The sequence below is a fragment of the Hordeum vulgare genome, chromosome 4H (assembly GCF_904849725.1).
Source record: "Hordeum vulgare subsp. vulgare chromosome 4H, MorexV3_pseudomolecules_assembly, whole genome shotgun sequence".
NCBI lineage: Eukaryota > Viridiplantae > Streptophyta > Magnoliopsida > Poales > Poaceae > Hordeum > Hordeum vulgare.
The window spans coordinates 552,467,213-552,485,399 of record NC_058521.1 but is presented as its reverse complement, the minus strand read 5'-3'; the positions used below and the strand labels follow the sequence as shown (position 1 = coordinate 552,485,399).

The following is an 18,187-nucleotide window of genomic DNA, read 5'->3' as shown; positions in this document are numbered from 1 at the left end:
TCTCGTTTTCGGCGTTGGTTCCGGTTCCGCTTCCACCTACTCTTCCCCCTCCTCCTCCTCGGCGTTGCCGAGCTCGTCGTCCATGTCAACGGCGGTGTCCGTCGCTTCATCTTGCACGCCGAACCCTGGGAAGGACGTGGCGGCGACGAAGCCGCTCGTGATGATCTCGTCCATGTCGGCGTCGATGTGGCTAAACTATGGCGCCGAGCCACGTACAAAGGGTAGGGCACCCCAACACAGAGGCGGCGCAGACGAGGCTCATGAGTACGCCAGCGGCAAGTAGTTGTACCGGGTGTTGAGACCGGCGTTGAACACGGGGGAGGGAGTGCGCGGGCCGGGGTTGAAGCCGGAGGGGGAGGAACGCTGCGGCGCGCCATGTGGGAAGGTGATGTTGGGGTTGAAACAGTCATGCACGTCGCCGTCGGAGTAGCCAGGCGCGGGTGCGTACCCCGAGGATGGCGGCAACGGCGGTGAGAAGTTGGCCGGCGACGCGACGCTCTGCTGACTCCCCCATGCAGCCCGCTCGTAGTGGCCGGGCGGATTCATCATCCCCGCGCAAGGCGCCTCTCCCTGCTTGGCCACCGCTGTCGCCGTTGCCGCCGCGTCCCTGGCCTTCTTGGCGATGAGCCTGCTCCGCTTGTTGGTTGTGACCGCCTCCCAGCGCTGGACATCTGCATTCCACATGGCGTTCGAAACGGCCGACGGTGTTCCAACGGCTTCCTCGACTTCAACTGGGTGGAATCGGCAACAGGGCGAGGGGCGGAATACCTCTTCGGTGGCATGGCGACCGGATGGCGGGAGCGAAAGCGGAGAAGGAGAAGCAATGAGGAAAATTGAGGGAAAGGGGGAGAAAACGTCGGAATTATGCTTGTGTGTTGCCGACAACGCTGGCCCGCGTGCCTTTTCGCTTCGACCGGCACCCCCGACGACCCTCGGGGGGCTTGGTTTGGCTCGGGTTCGTCGGTTGTTATTTCGATCCAAACCAACGATAAACGAGGCGTTGAAGACACGACTGGTTTGATTTTTCACTATCAATATTAAAAAATACGTCCTAGGAATCTGTTGGAGGACGAACGGAGATGCTCTAAAGCAAAAATGCTAGACGTACGAGGTTTTAGATTCTTCTACATGCTACTTCCTAACCAACTAATCATGCACCCCCTGATTTTTAGGTGGGTGGGGCCCCTTACTTCCTTAGTCCAATCGTAATTTGCTAGCTTTAACTCATCTCGTAAAAAGCATGTAACAACATCTCTAACAGACCTCGTATAAGTGATCAAATCCGTAAAAAAAATTACGTTTTACACTTCTGGTCGCAAAAAGCGTGCATAACAGAAACAGTAAAAGTGGTCCAACCCATAAATTTTTTAAGGGGCACACTAAAGCCACACTTGAAACCCTTATTTTTGAAGGTTGGAAGGCCGATTCTAAGCGCCCCGTATACCGGTCAAACCTCGCCCGAGCAAACACGTCGCCGCGGAGTTTGCCGGAATTTGCCCTAAACTTGTCGGAATTCATCAGCGCACGCCGGAAAAGGTCGCTGGACACCGCAATCGATCGTCGCCGGTTTGAATTGGACGAGCTCGACCTCTTCATGAACTCCCGTGACCTCAGCCTAACCACCAGAATCCTCTCAACACGGCAGGCAAAGGAACACGGCTCGACCGGGGGACGGGCCGCGGCCGACGGGCAAAGGGGCGAGTTCGACGTGGTTGGATTTCGGCCGCCCACCCGTCCCCGCAAAGCGTAGTTATGCCTTGCCTAACCCGCGTCCATGCCAGCGCGGCGAAAGCGCTCGGGAAAGCCGCGTCCGGTAAGGAACCGGTTGGCGCCAGGCCGGCTCCGCCTCCCCCTCCCCCACCGCCTCCGCGCCGGCTACAAAAGGCGCCGAGGTGCGCCCCCTCCACCCCGCGCTCCGGCCTCCCCCCCCCCCCCCCCCCCCTCTCTCTCTCTCTCTGTGGAGCCTTTGTTCCGGCCGCGCCTCCGCCCTCGATCGATCGTCTCCTCGCGTCTCCGCCACCGTTTCCTCCCCCTCGTCCATCAAACCTCGATTCGTTTTCGAATCGCGCTTGATTTTGCCATCGCTTCTGCCTCCGGTGCCCGCGGTCGCAGGGGATTCGGCCCGTCTCGTCCGCCTCCGTGCGACTCCGGGGAGCGATCGGTGGTGGGTTCCATCGAGCCGTTTGGTTTTGCTTCTGCGTCTGGTTCCGGGTGATCCGAGGGTGGGCCGAAGCAAGGTCAGTTTCTCGCGTTCGATCAGATCGGTCGTCATCTACCAGCGTTCGTCGGTGATTTCAAGATTTGATGAATTGATTGAATTGAGCGTCCGTCGCCCGTGCGGCCTTCCGGTTCCTTGTTCCCGATACCGAGCGCTCTCGTCACGAGTTCCGCCGTCGTCATCGGTTAATACGAGGTGGATTCGTGGCCCTCGTGGATTCTTGCAGTACCGGCTGATCTAGTTTGCTTTTGGCCTTCTGGAGGTTTGATTTATGTTCATGGTTGTTTTGATTGATTGGTTATTACAGTCCAGCGGTTATTCTGATATGGTCAGGTCTTCTCGGATGAGCAAGCTTTTCAATCTCTTATTAGTTATTATACCAACCTACCTAGGCTGGAACGCCCGATCTGCGTTTGGATAATAATATCAAGGAATCCCTCCTAATTTAGTTTCTTGGTTTGCACCGTACAGTTTATTAGTCTACTGCAGTACAATTCTGATTTGTATATTTTGCTGGTTGTCCAGAAATTGGGATTACAGGGCCTAATGGGAGCCATTCATCCTATTGCTGACCTCGATGATTACTCTCTGTTTAATTTGTTCTCCACAATTCAATTAGTCTCCCAACAACTCTGATTTTCATTCGTTGCTGGCTCTCCGGGAACTGGAATTAAGTAGGCTAGCAGGTGGCTCGGCATGGCGTTTCTTCTTATGGGGTTCAACTTTCTGGATCTTTCTTATGGAAATAATTATAACTCAGAAGACAGTAGTTTCCCCTGCCTTAGTCATGCTCAGCTCTTGCAGATAGTATCTTGCAAGGGATATAATTGGAACTTGTGTTGCCTACCTGACCTTCCTAGTCGAGACAGGGTTACTTTATTTTATCTTCAACTCATTGTTTAATCAAGTTTTCTCCCTAACCGAAACATTTATTTGTAGAAAGGTATCTTGCTCGCTGCAGGTCGTAGTTCACGGACTCAAGGCCACCATCCTGATGCTGAGTTTGCAGTTCTTCTAAATCTATCTTCTCAATTCCTTAACTTTAGATAATAATACGAAGAGTTCTTACTAGGCAATATTACAAATTCATATTTAGCTGCAAAGGTGCAAGAATGAAGCTTCAAACTAGTGGCACATCCTACAACCGGAAAAAAAACTTAATCATTATCCCTCTTATTTTTATTTAATTCAGCTACATGTTCATGTCTTTGATTTTGTTTTTTGCTTGTGCCCTCCATGTCGTTGCAGATTTGTTTTGGCCTAGGACAATGCTGGAAGTGAGTCTGAATCTGTTAAAATCGTCTAGTTTGCCATCTATTTCTTTGTGGTTTGATTAGTTATCTGTACTGCGTTGGTCTTCCTGCGCATTGCTATCTGATATATTTAGGAAATTTGTGCCCACAGGCAAACCTGTACCTAAAACGTGTCACAGTGTCAGGTCAGTGTCTTGGCTGTTGGTTCATTTCTGATGGCTTCCATGGGTTGGTTGCAAGACTGGGCCAGGTATGAGGATATCCTTGTATGTCTAAGGGAATTTGAGGCAGGTCAGATTTGAATGGCTATCGCTCATGTGGTCTTCTGGTTCTCATCACGAGTTCCATCATCATCAGCTAATAAGAGGTGGATTCAAGGTCCTGGTGGATTCTTATTGTGTAGCAGCTGATCTCGCTTTTGGTGTGTGTTTGTGCTCCTTTAGATGCAGCAGAAGCAAGAGGGTAGTGGTTCCACAGTGATGAGTCAAAGGGTGGAGGTTTGGTTTCTGATATATAAATGGTCAGGTCTTTCAGGAGGACAATGTTTTGGTGTTCAACTGAAGTTTTGGATCGCTCATCTACCTGGAACTTGTGATCCGTGTTTGGATGATCTCAAATTCTTGATCCCTCTGACTTAACTTTTTCATTTGCAAAATTCAATAATTTACTCTCCAGAGGTTCTGATTTGGATTATCATTGGTGGATCTCCAGAAATTTGGATTTGGCTTAGCGGCGGGGGTGACTTGTCTTCTTCTTCCTGATCTGCTTTGGATGAATCATTACTTCCTCCATTTCATTTATTTCTCTCCACAGCTCACCTTATGTCTACGACAATTCTGATTTACATTTGTTGGTGGTTCTTCAGAAATTGGGGTTATACGGCTTAGCGGGGAGCACCTATCGTCTTGGTGATCTGCGTTGGATGATCATTACCTTTCTCAGTTTAGTTTCTTCTTCTCCAGAGTTCAGTTAGTCTCCCAACAATTCTGATTGTGATCTGTTGATGGTTGTTCAGAAATTGGAATTACACGGCCTAGATGGTGGTCCTATTTTGCCTCGGCATGATGGTTCTTTTTCTGTTCCTTGACTTTCCTGACCTTTCTTATTCAATATAATTGAACTCTCCAGATGTATTGTCTCTGCCCTTAGTCAGTAATTCTCAGCTCTTGCAGATACTGGCTTCGATAATTGCAGTTTGGAACCGGTGTGCTAACCCGTCATCCCTACCCCCAACTGAGACATGCTTACTTAATCTTTACATCCTCATCGTTTGATGCATGCTTTGGCTGAGCCTAGTTTTTCCTAACTTATACTCCCCCCGTTCCTAAATATCCTTTTAGATGTTTCACTAGAAGACTACATACGGATGTATTTAGACATACTTTAGAGTGTAGATTCACTCATTTTGCTCCGTATGTGGTCTCCTAGTGAAATCTCTAAAAAGACTTATATTTAGGAACGGAGGGAGTAGAAAGGTATCTTCCTGGTGCAGGTTGTAGTTGACGAATTCAAGTCCAACCTGGTGCTGAGATGCAGTATTTCTAAATCTACCATTTTGTCAACTCATCATAACTTAGACAACCTTTAAAGTTATCTCCCTTTGTTTTAGTTTCTCCGCTGTTTTGTTTTGGTTCCCCAAAATTCTGATTTAAACTACTTCTTGGTGGCTTCCAGAAATTGACTTGGAAAGGATATACCTGCAGTTTGGAACTGGTGTTGTTGTCATTCGTCAACCATAGCTGAACTTGCTATCCAAAACAGGCTTACTTGTTCCCGTCCATCATTTGATCCATACATTAGCTATTTATAAGTAACATTTTCCCCTATCTGAAAATTTATAGGAAGCTCCCTTGCTTGTTGCAGGTTGTAGTTGCCAAACTCAAGCTTTCAAATGAAAATTTCCCCTTAACTGAAAATTTTCCTCTGATGAATCTGTTTGCAGATCTTCTAAATCTACTTTCAATTCATTCAGATTATCTTACTAGGCAATATATTCTAAATACAGATTCATATACAGAGGTTCATGAATCCAAGGATAATCCGAAGCTTTCAACTAATGGCACATCCTACAACCAAAAAAAACTCTTGCCATCCCTTTTTTAATTTCATTTAGCTACTCAGCCATGTCTTTGATATAGGTTTTTGCTCCTGCTCTTCCTGTGGTTGCAGATTTTTCTTTAGCCCAGGCCATGTGGGTAATGATGCGGAATCTGTTAAATATTTTGGTTTGCAATCTAGCTCTCCGTTGTTCGATTTGTTGTCTGTTAACTCTTGATCCCTGTATTCTATTGGTCTTCTACAAGTGTGGGTTGCAGGATATAATTGTTAGGAGTTTGTACCAAATCTGTACTCTGTACATGGAGTCAGGTCAGTGTCTTGTAGATGGTCTGTTTGTTTCATTTGCTATTGCCGCCTCCATGAGTTGCCTTGCAGGACTGGATGTGGATCTGAATCTGGTTTGGACATGAAGCTCCCTATGGTCAGTTTCCCATGTTTGGTCACATTGGTTTACTGGATCCCTCATCTGTGCTCGGTGACAAAAGATTTGAGTGGCTATACCTTAAATTCTTCGATATGTCTTATACTATAATGGTTCGTCAGTATTAGTGTCCCTTGATATGAGGTGGATTCTCGTTTGTTCTCGTTGTAAAAGCTGATCTCGCTTATGGTATGTGTTTGTGCTCCTTGAGATGCAGGATGTTGTGGAGTGATGAATGAAAGGATCGAGGTTTGCTTTGCTGTTCGTGGTTATTTTGATTAGTTATGGCTCAATGGATGGTTATAAGCTAGGATCTTGTGCGCTGAAGTATTCGTTCTGGATTGAGGCTGTGGATTGGATAGTTAACCATGGGATGGGGATCAGAGAATTTCTGAACAGTGTTTATAATCGATCCTCCTCGATTTAGTTTCTTTGCTTGCACAGTCAAATTTAGCTTACAACATCTCTGATATGGATTGTTCTCCAGCTATTGGACTTATGGGGGCTTTCCGGAAGGTGCCCTGCATGTTACAGACGGTTTCTTCTGTTGACTTCAATCTTTCCAGATTTGCTTTGAACATTGTCCTTCCTATAGTTTTCTCTGCCCTTGGTAACTATGTGACCTTGCAGATATTGACATGGATGAGAGAATTTAGTTTGCTATTTGGTACTGGGGTTGTTGCCTAACTGATCTCTCCCAGACAAGCAGGCTTATCCTATCACCTCAATGTTTTGATGCATTATATAGCTGTTTTAAGTAGTTTCGTCTCCCCAAAGCAAAAAATCATGGGAAGGTCTCTTGGTCGTTGCAGGTCCTAATTGACTATTTAGGTCCAACCTGGTGCGGAGTTATCTGTTTGAAGATCTTCTAAACCCTACACCTTTCCAATTCATTGCGATTTGTTCAACATATAAATTATCTTATGGAGACAATTTGAACATTCAGACTGATTTGGTGGATGTGTAAGATTAAGGTTTCTCTAGGGCTTTAGTCTAGATGGGACCTACACCGGCAAAATTCAGTGCTCTCTACAACCGAAAAGTTATCTTAAGATGGTTATCTCCTGAAGAAACTTCTGTTCTCTTGGTTGCCTTTTGCTTGTAGGCTGTAGCATTGATTGTATTTTTTCCTCCTGCCTTCCTGTGATTGCAGCCATGATGGTAGCCATTCAAAATATGTTACCTTTTTGGTTTATGATCCTCTCTATGGTTTACTTTGTTATATCTGTACTCCACATCCATGTGCTTCTGTTGGTCTGTTGGCCTGGTGGGCTTGTTCTTTGCAGTATATGATGGAATTAGTGGGTGTGCCCTGTAGAGTCATCTCAGTGTCTGCTCTGCTCTGAATGCAAAAGTTAGCTTTGTTCCTCTTTTCTCCAATCTCCAATGGCTAATCAACGATCCTGTCTGTCACGTAATACAAGGTGAATTTTATCTCGTTTATGTATGCGCCTTTGTTCCTTTAGATTCAAGACAGTGGAGATCGTATTGAAGGGTAGAGGTTTGAGTGATTCATGGTTGTTATTTAGCTCTTCGGATGATATCTTAAGTTTGGGATAGTAATTATTGGTCATGCCTGCATGGTTGAGGATTCATAAGTGTCTTGAGGCATGACTGGAGTATTTGGATATATTCTCCTCCTGTTTGATTTCTCCATGTGAGAATTTGGTTCCTGTTCTGAGTATTACTTGGATTTTTGGTTGTTCTCCAGCATTTGAGCGTAGGCTTGCCCTGACTACTTCCTGATTTGATCTTGTCCAACTTCTCTCTGTTAACTTATAGCATTCCAAACATGTTCTTTCTTGTCAGTAGCTTTTAGTTCCATGCGAATGTGGCATGCAGTGAGAATAATTCAAACCAATGTGCATATAACTTAACTAAACCAGGCTTATCCCCATCTCCTTGCTAGTTTTGATGTTTCAGTTTTCTCCAAAATGGTTACGCATCATGTCTTCTGTTCGTTGCTGCGTGAAGAGGTTTTATTGGAAGCTTGTAGAGTTGGAAAATCTAGCACTACGTCAGTTGATGCGGGGACTTGGTCAAGCTAATGGATTGTCTGCTTCCTGGCAGTTTGACTTCTGATAATCTTGATCTTGAGACATGGTTTGGTCTTTGTGGCAGCTTTCAGTTTGAACTTGCATTCAGTGGTAGTTTGGAGTTAGTAGTGTGCGCATCTCATTTTCCAACCGTCCTGAAGCATCTTACTTGGTTTCTGCTTCAACTTGCATGTGGTTTGGACAGAATATGATCTCATCTTTTGCTCCGAATCAACAAAATGCTAGAAGTAATGATGTCCTAACTGGAAATTCCTTCATTAGTCTCAAACAAGGGTTCAACAATGGAAATATCAGTTCATACTAATTACTACTTGGTTGCCGTACTGTTTCTGGAAGTTGGGTTTTAATATTAGGCTGCTATCTATAATTTTATCTCTAGCGTCTTGCAGATTTATTACCTAATACATGTATATGAGCTCTGAATGCAGTAAAAGACTTGTCGGGCTACTATTCTACATATTCTTGTCCACACTTGGTTTGTTTATTTAACTATTTTCCTGGCGAGTTCTTTTGGATCATCTTATGACGCACAATCAATTTTGGATGTGCACAGATTTCTAACTTCGGTGATAAAGAAAGATCCCACCTAGTTTGCTGGCTCTCTCACTTGAGTTGGTTTAACAGTTAGGTAATGTTGATGACTTGATATGCAGAGAAGAGGCTAAGGAATTATTGCCATGTACTAAAACAATGGAGAGTTGAAGCTTCTAAACTGGAAGCTTGAATAAATAGTTTGCCCTGAACACTACTCCTGATTTCTTAGATTACTGTCATCTCAACTAATTATGTTACCGGTTTGGTGGTACGGAATTGATTTTCAGAAAATGATGTTCTTCTCATTGGTGCTTCTCCAGTGGGATCTGGATTACATCACACTATGCATCTTCTCGGTTTGCTGGGGAACTTCCTAGTTTTAATATGACAACTAGCAAAACAGTCTGGCTAATTTCATGATTCCTGCTGATTTTGTACTTTCAACTCAAGTAGCTCACGTTCCTGGATTAAAGACAAAAATGCGTTCACACATACATGATTCCTGCTGATTGTCTAACTTTCAACTCAAGTAGCTCACATTCCTGGATTAAAGACAAAAATGCTTTCACACATACCTTCTTCTGATGTCTAATCTGATCTGGTTTATGGGATCTTCAACTACATATTCTCAAATCTTTAATTACATATAATATTGGTTTTCTGTGAACTCCCTAATTTCAATTTCCTTGGCAACTAGCAAAAATACTAATGATTACTGCCAATTGCATAGCTTATCTCCAGTTATACATAGGCCACACATTATATTTCATAGTCTGGATTTTTAGGTCACAAAAGTATCTCCTTTGACCCTCTAATGGGATAAAACTGTGAAAGATAATCATCCTCCAGATGTTGGTATATATTCTTATTTTCAAGATTAAAGGTTTGAATCACCCTCACCCCACTATAGAAATTAGTTTCTCATCCAGGTTCTGGAATTTATAGCTTTCTTTGTTTGTGCCCCTATGTCTTATGGTCTTGTGCAGATATTTATTGCCTTTAATTTTGTTGATTGATGGTGTGGCTTGTATGCTTAGCTGTAATAATTGGTTGTAGTGTTTGCTAATTTTTGTGTTTTGTAGTTTTGTAGTTTAACACTGCCTTTGCCGGTCCCAAGCCCGGATGAGAAAATGTGGAGGGAACTCTGCATCGTTTGCATTAGAACTTGCATGGCCTCCAAATATTTGAAATTGAGTAACAGTGGATGAAGCAAGTAGAAGTTACAGTGCTTATTACTTTCCTAATTGAACAGTGAATGGTCGTCACAATGTGGCAGCATGTGATTCAAGCTTGGAAATGCATCCTTTCTATGGTCAGTGTTAGAACTGACTGTCCTCCAGGAACTTGCTGGTTCCTTTCTGAAGCTGTACTAGGTCGGTGTTTTTCTTATACGACCCCAAAGGAAAGTGAGTGTATAGATTTGCATGAAAGGCCTCGTGTACAACGATTGTTCAGAAAGATGCGAACGTGAGTAGAGATTTGCATCAAAGGCCTCATGTACAGCGTTTATATGCTCTTGTTCATTTTATTTAGACATGCCGACAGTAAGTTTAGCCCACTACTGTAGATGCTACTGCAGTGCTACCTGTTAAGCTGCATATAAATTCCCAACCACGGGGTTTGTGTCGTCTCTTAAATTCATTGCGCTTGTTTCTTCAGCACAGATATTGTTGAATTACTGACGAGTGATGAGTAGAACGTCTAAGGTTGCTTGTCGAGCTTATCCACTAATCTAAGTCAGCATGCTGGGCGCTGCCGAGCAGCAATGTCCTGCAACTCAGAGCTTCCCTGCAACTCTGGACCATTAAGCATTAGCAGCCTTTTGGCTAATGCTGCTTGATTGCATAGTTTTCCATGCTTATCATACTGGCAATTTTTTGATCTAGTCTACTGAGTAGTGTGCTTAGACTTTGGATTCTTATATAAGGGGGTGTTTGGTTGGGCTTTTTCTTGACGTTTGCACTTCGGCTTGTAGGCTAGTATTTATTAGGCGGCCCTAAATAGGAGATTTTTTTGGCAGAAATTCATTTTGGCTCTACAGAGCACATGATCCTGCGTGCCAAAAATAGATTTTACAAATGTCAAAAATATTAAAAAAAGTGATGTGTTCATTGTCACACCCAAATGGTACATATTGTTTTGATCAAGTTTAGTGGGGTGCCAGGCTGTTTTAGACATTTCTTTGAGATATGTGATGTGGCTCCTGCAATGGGACCAGTTCTGGAAGTGGATATGGATACCATAAATCTGGAGAAAGTTAAAAGTTAAGTGTGGGGCTAGAGATGTTGAAAAAAAAAATCCCTGGACATGTAGAGGTCACTGCTCCAGACCTGCTTATGTTCAGGATTTATTCTGAACTTGACACGGTTGTGGATGTGGGATGGTACAAAGATGATAACGAGAAACCTCATATTAGTAGTGAGATGGAGACTGGTGTAGTGAAGAGGATGTTAGGAAAAAAAGTCAGGTTGGAAGATAATGGAAAAAAACAAAGTGGCTCTGAGAAGTCTGATTCTTGCCCAAATTAAGGAGATTAACAAGAGAAATGATAACCTGAGGACTTATTTAGGTGCAGCTATGAAGAACAGATGCAAAAGGCAAAAGGAAACGGACTCGTTGTATTAAAAAATACAGTCATTGGAAGAAGAGAAGATGAGACAAAGTGCTCTATGGACTAAAGTAGAAAAAACGTGATGGAAATGGAAAAGGATAAAAAGAGAATGGACGATGAGTTAGCATCTCAGAAATTGGTTGTGCAATAGTTACTTCAGGAGGCTGCTAATAGAGAGGCATATGAACTGGAGCTGGCAAACACGGAAGTTGAGGAAGTCGAGAAAGGAGTAGAGGAACACACAACTAAAGAAGAGCAAGAGAATGGGAAGTATCATGAGCCCACTAAGGTGAATGGTAGGAGGAGAAAAAAAATAGAATAATTTCTTTGGAACAAGAAGAGGGTGTGATTGAATGAGAGAAGAATTTGATGGAATGTACTACTATAAAGATCTGTTTGGACACCCTGAAGAGGCATTTATTTCTATGATTGGTCTGGACTTTAAAAAAAAATCTCTAAAGAAGAGAAGGAATTAATTGAACCTTTTTCCCTTAAAGAAATTAAGGATGTGTTGTTTGGGATGGAGAGGAACAAGGGCCTTGGACCTGATGGGTTTCGTGCTGACTTCTATTAGGATTTCTGGGACCTTGTTAAGATGGACCCGAAAGATCTTGTTGATGATTTTGCTAATGGAAGAATGGACTATGGAGGCTAAACATGGCATTATCACTCTTGTCCAAAAACCATGGATGCTAAACAAATTCAGAAATCCAGACCTATCTGATTGCTGAATGTTAGTTTTAAAATAATTACTAAAGTACTCATGAATAGATTGAGCAGATGTGTCTCCCCTGTAATCTCATCTAACCATACTGCTTTTATTAAAGAGAGATACATCATGGAAGGGGTAGTGGTGCTACATGAAGCTCTTAACTCCATCCATAGTAAAAAAAAAACAGGGTGCTCTTATCTTCAAAGTAGATTTTGAGAAGACATATGATAAAATTAAGTGGCCTTTTGTGATTCGGATGTTGAAATTGATAGGTTTTCCTGATAAGTGGTGTGATTGGGTAATGTAAACCATGAGGAGAGGACATGTTGGAGTTAGGGTTAACGATAAAATTGGCCCTTATTTCAAAACTTTTAAGGGGCTTAGGCAAGGATATGCCCTCTCACTTTTTCTTTTTTTATATTGCTACTGATGCACTGGCCGTGATTATGAACAAAGCCAATGAGCATGGGTTAATGAAGGGGATGTTGGGAGAAAATTTATATAATGGGGTGAATATGCTGCAATATGTTGATGATTCAATATTCCTGTTAGATGATGACCTAGATAGTGCTAGAAATCTGAAAATGATGTTATGTGCATTTGAACAGATGTCAGGGCTTAAGATTAATTTTCATAAGAGTGAATGAATGTTGTTTGGAGATGATGTTAGTAAACAGGCTATATATCAGGAAATCTTCACCTGCAAAATGGGGGACACCCTCATTAAATTTCTTTGGATGCCTGTCTCCAATGGTAGAATTAGGACCACACATCGGGTTTGTGTCACTGATAAGATTGGAAAAAAGGTGTAGCTGTTGGCAGGGGAGGTTGCTAGGGTCCATTGCTGGGAGAATTACTCTAGTTCAATCTTGTCTGACTAACATTCCCCTGCTCATGATGTCCTTCTACCCCATTCCTCCTGGAATTGTTAAAAAGGCAGATTTTTACAGAGCGAGGTTTGTGTAACAGGAGGATGAAAATGAAAAAAATACCACCTAGTCAGTTGGAAAATATGTTGTACACCAAAGGACTATGGAGTCCTAGGGATCTTAAATCTTGAGCTTATGAACAAAGCCCTCCTGGCCAAATGGCTCTGGAAATTGGAAACCGAGGAAGGATTATGGCAATCTGACTGTTAGGGAAATATGTGACCAATGGTTGCATTTCTAAGACAAAACAGCAACCTGGGGACTCCAAGTTCTCTTCTGGGTTGTTGAAGGTTAAAGACTTATTTTACAAATATACTAAAAATAAATTAGGGGATGGAAAAAGACCAGATTTTGGGAAGATGTGTGGGTTGAAAAGAAAGCTTTAAAAGATGAATACCCTAGGTTGTATAATCTTAGTTTTAATCACAACATTACTGTTGTTGACGCTCTCCAGTTAGAGTGGAGAGGTTTCAAGTTTAGAAGAACACTGCATGGCGAGACTTTAGATTCATGGTGAAGCTTAAAAGAGAGATGTGGGGATATTGCGATGGGACCTGGTAGATACAATAGAATGGTTGCTACTGCTCATAGAAAGTTCACTCTCAAATCTCTATACGCATAAATGGTGGCTGAAATTTGCAAATTCCCCCAAATTTTCCTTTGGAAAATTAAAGTTCCTGCTAAAATCAAAGTGTTTATGTGGCTAGCAAACATGAAATCTATCCTTACTAGAGATTCTTTAGCTAAGAAAGGGTGGAAAGGTGAAAAAGATGTGTCTTTTGTGGACTAGATGAATATGTAGATCATTTATTCTTTGTGTGTTCTGCTGCTTCTCTTATATAGAGCCTGATCAAATGTGCTTTTAATCCGAATTCTATTCCTTCTTCTATGCATGATTGTATGGGGAGGTGGATTAAAACCTTTGCTAAAATTGATAAAAAATCTGGATCTGGTAGGGACTTCATCCTTGCTATGGACTGTGTGGAAATGTAGAAATTGTATAATTTTTATAAGAAAATGATCTATGATCCTATGACACTGATCAAAATTTTGTGTTGCTTGATTATGGCCTGGTCAATATTGCAGATAAAGGAGCCAGACAGAAAGGTGTTGGAGTTGGGGGCAAGGCTGTTAGAGCATGCAACAAGTGAAGTCTACAACTCTTGACGGGGCTAGAGAATCGTTGTTCCTTGACTTGAAGACAGGGGATCTTGTTGATTTTGCTTCATGTTCGCGTTTGGTAGTCTTCATTAGGATCTTATGGGAAGCCCTGGTGCATCTTATGTCTTGGTGGTAGTGGTATGGTAGTTGTCATGTCTTAAAACTTGCGGTTGACATTTGATGTTGCAGGCTTGCTCTCTTACCCTCTTCAATTGTTGCGTCAATTTTAAAGCTGGGAATGGTGTTTGAGATAGGCTGCTTATGGTTGTTAGCACTTGCTTGTCGATGTTGCTTGGTATTAGCTAGTTTCTAGTAGTGGTTGTAGTTATCTAGGAGTAACTGAACTTGGTTCTAGTAATGGAATTCGAAGGGGGTAACCCTTCTTTTGCTCAAAAAAAAAAAACTTTTCCGAGCACATGAATGTATTTCTATAAACAAGATAAAATAATGCATGCACATTTTCAAAATGTGTGAACCCTTTTTAATAACGTGGCAATAAAAATCTCAACCATTTGAACTTTTTAAAAATATTTCAATTTCTTTGAAAAAATATTTTCAAAATCAGGATAATAAGTTTTTTTCTCATGAGAGCAAGTAGTAGATACAACACATAAGGTTCTATTTTTCTTCTAGCGCATATGATATAACACCATAAGAGATTGTGAATTTGTGAGTGCCCCTATGTAAGATTTCTTCTTATTTACGAATAGTGAAGGACCCACTTAAGTATGGCAACAAAGATAACACCTATAACCAGAAAAATACCCCATTCATTAAATTCTTTTGCTATTCACAAGTGTTGCCACCATTATAAGGGATACGAAATTCTATAAAATGGTCCATTTTGTTTCTAGCTTAGATTCTGATCATGGGTCACTCCCCATGATATGTGAACCCTTTTTAATAACGTGGCAATAAAAATCTCAACTGTTTGAACTTTTTAAAAATATTTCAATTTCTTTGAAAAAATATTTTGAAAATCAGGATAATAAGATTTTTTTTTCTTCTCATGAGAGCAAGTAGTAGATACAACACACATGGTTCTATTTTTCTTCTAGCGCATAGGATAACACCATAAGAGATTGTGAATTTGTGTGCCCCTATGTAAGATTTCTTCTTATTTACCAATAATGAAGGACACACTTAAGTACGACAACAAAGATAACACCTATAACTAGAAAAATACCCCATTCATTAAATTATTTTGCTATTCCCAAGTGTTGCCACCATTATAAGGGATACAAAATTCTATAAAATGGCCCATTTTGTTTCTAGCTTAGATTCTGATCATGGGTCTCCCCCCCCCCCCCCCCCCTCCCTCTTCCTCTCATACTCGGCTCACCTGATGGCATGTCTTTTGACTTTCCAATAAACTTGCATTTCAAAATGGTGGTGAAGCTGCGAGTCTCAGTTCTTCGTCTCATGCCTTGCTCCATGATGGGATCCACCGATCTAGTGATTTTACTCGTCAACAAAACAAAATGGTGTGAATAGAGATTTATTTCAATTTCAAAAGTAAGTTCAAATAAGTTGAAGGCCGGTAAAGATAGAACATAACGCAAATTCATTTTATGCTATAATGGTAACATGTGCACCATTATGAAAATGTCATGAACATCTTTTTATACGCGTGAATATATTTTTAAAATGCCATGGACATTTTTTGTGAATGGTATGAACAAACTTATAAATTGTGTGCACAAAAATGACGTATTCTTGAATATTTTTCCATGCATACTGAACATTTTGAAAAATTAAGTAGAGTAAGTTTTAATATTTTGAAATATAAATAAAATCAAAAATCAAAAAGAAAAAGAAAGTAAAAACGAAACAAACAATCAAACAGAAGGAAGCGAGCGAAGCCTAAGCGTCACAACACTATGTTACACTTTCTTTAAAAAAGAGAGTAAGGGTTACACCTTGCCCCTTGGAATGCTCCCGCAAGGGTCATTTTCCTCGTCAGAGAGCATGCCATGGTCCGTCCAGCCACCATCACGTGTTTCGTGGTGGATGCTTCCATCATATTTCATTTTATCTTTATTGTGGTTTTGGAGGAAAGAAATATTTTTTGGGGAAGCATTGATTTTCCGAGAGAGAAACAATATGTGCTTCTGTGAGAAGCATACCTACACTTTAAAAAAATGTCTAAAAAAGCACACTTGTGCTTGAAAAAGGGAAAGCACAATTGTGCTTAGAAAGAAGAGAGTAAAAAAGCACAACTGTGCTCTGGGTTTTAGTTGCTTTTCAATTTGCGTTTTTTCCACTGCTTCTGAAAAAAAAATTCCTTTTTTAGGGGTTTTCCAATTTCACAAAACAAAACAAAACTAGAATAGAGAAAGGAAAACCAAAAAACTGAAAATAAAATAGTATTCCGGTTTTTTTATGAAAAAGACTTATCGAAACTTATTAACATGCGATCAAGTTTCAAGGATCCTGGCGTGAGAAATTTAACGGCAAAACCAATTCATGTTTGGAATACGGTCCAAGAGATAAACCATTTAAAAAAAAGAAACTACAAAAAACTATGAGGTTACGGCAAATGCACGCATGTAGTGTGTTATTTGTCAACACTAGAGAAAAGATGAGGCGGTCTTTGCAAGGAATAACCCTTAACTAGTTTTTTTTAGAGATGGATAACACTTAATTAGTGATCTTGCTAGTTTGCATGGTCCGAAACCGAGACGAACGCGCAATCCTTGGGCTTTACCAAACGGCGTCTGCATACCTCCCATGGGCATGATTCTTTGTGTCTTTTTTTTGCGAAGATTTTACCCTCTGGCTGTGAGCCAAATAAAATTACAAAGTCGGGTACACATCCAAACCGATGATGCCATTTCCAGGCCATACTAGCCATCCCAATGCTTTTTTCTTTTTTTTGGAATGTTGGTAGCTTGGCTACCAAATTAATAGATCAGAGGAGAGAAACAAAGTACAACCGCCCGAGCTGGGCAAGCATCCACCGAAAGGCACGATGCGACAAAAAGACGAAACAGGAAGAACGAAGAGAAAGGAAGAAAAACAAAGAAGAGAAGGGAGAGGAAAAAACTCGTGCCCGGGTCGTCAGCCTGGATCAAAAGGAATCCCAGCTCCTGCCATGTTCCACAGGATGATCTCGTCCTCAATTCTATGAAAGAAGGCATCCTGGCTCATGCGTTCCTTCTTAAAAATACGCCTGTTCCGCTCACGCCAGATCTCCCAAATCGTGAGAAACATGATGGAGAGCAGTCCTTTCCTCTTCCGCATTGTCTCCATGGAAACACACCTTCGCAGCCAAGACGCGAAGTTTTGCTGTCCACCCCACCTTGTCGGCTGTAGCGAAGGTAAACTAGCCTTAACCGCTGCCCAGATCCAAACCCTCCTTGACCAGGGACATTCTGTGAACAAATGAGTTGGCGTTTCAAGGCTACGCTCACATAATTGACAGAAGTACTCATTGTCGCACCCTCTCCGCAGCAGTGCATCTGCCGTCATGATTTTCCCAAGCATGACTGTCCAAACGAAGAATCTACAGTTCCCAGGCGCCCAGGCTTGCCAGATTAGTTCGAAACCATCCCTGGGTGTGGTCCCCTCAAATTGCAGCGCATAAGCTGATCGCGCACTGTATTCTTCATTGGTAGCAAATCTCCAAACAATCTCATCCTGCTGTCCGACCTGGAGCACTACCCTATCCACCCTATTTGCCAGGTTTGATAACTCGTTGGTCATGTCATCCGTTAGACCATGGGCAAGGTCGTTTAGCCACGTGTCTCTGGACAGCGCGTCGTGTACCGATCTGTTTTTTCGAGTAGCAATCTTGTACAGAGCAGGTGCAACCACCTTAGGGCATTCCCCAAATAGCCATCTGTCATTCCAAAATTGTGCTGATCTCCCGTCCCCAATGGTAATTGTGGTGGCCATGGAAAACAAGGAGTGGTCCTTGCTATCACATGGTACCGAAAAACGTACCCATGGGCGATCTGGTTTGCGCCATGCCAGCCAGAGCCATCGCAGTCGAAGGGCTGCACCAAAATATTTCAGATTTAACACTCCGAGACCCCTAAGGTGCTTTGGCCTACATATCTGGTTCCACCCCACTTTACATTGACCTCCCGTGCAGGAGTCGGAGCCTGCCCACAGCCATGCTCACGCGGACCTGACCAGTAGCTTCTGCGCCCATATTGGAAGTTTAAAAACCGACATCCAGTACATGGCAAGGGGAATTAGGTTGGCTTTGAGCAGAACCAGCCGCCCACT

General features: G+C 42.3%; 1 long non-coding RNA gene across 1 annotated transcript; it reads left to right on the top strand.

Moving 5' to 3' along the window:
- Positions 1 to 5,758: 5,758 nt before the first annotated feature.
- On the top strand, positions 5,759 to 9,448 carry LOC123449461. Its single transcript, XR_006632016.1, has 2 exons — positions 5,759 to 5,838; positions 5,905 to 9,448. It is a non-coding gene; the product is annotated as an uncharacterized LOC123449461 (long non-coding RNA).
- Positions 9,449 to 18,187: the final 8,739 nt, after the last annotated feature.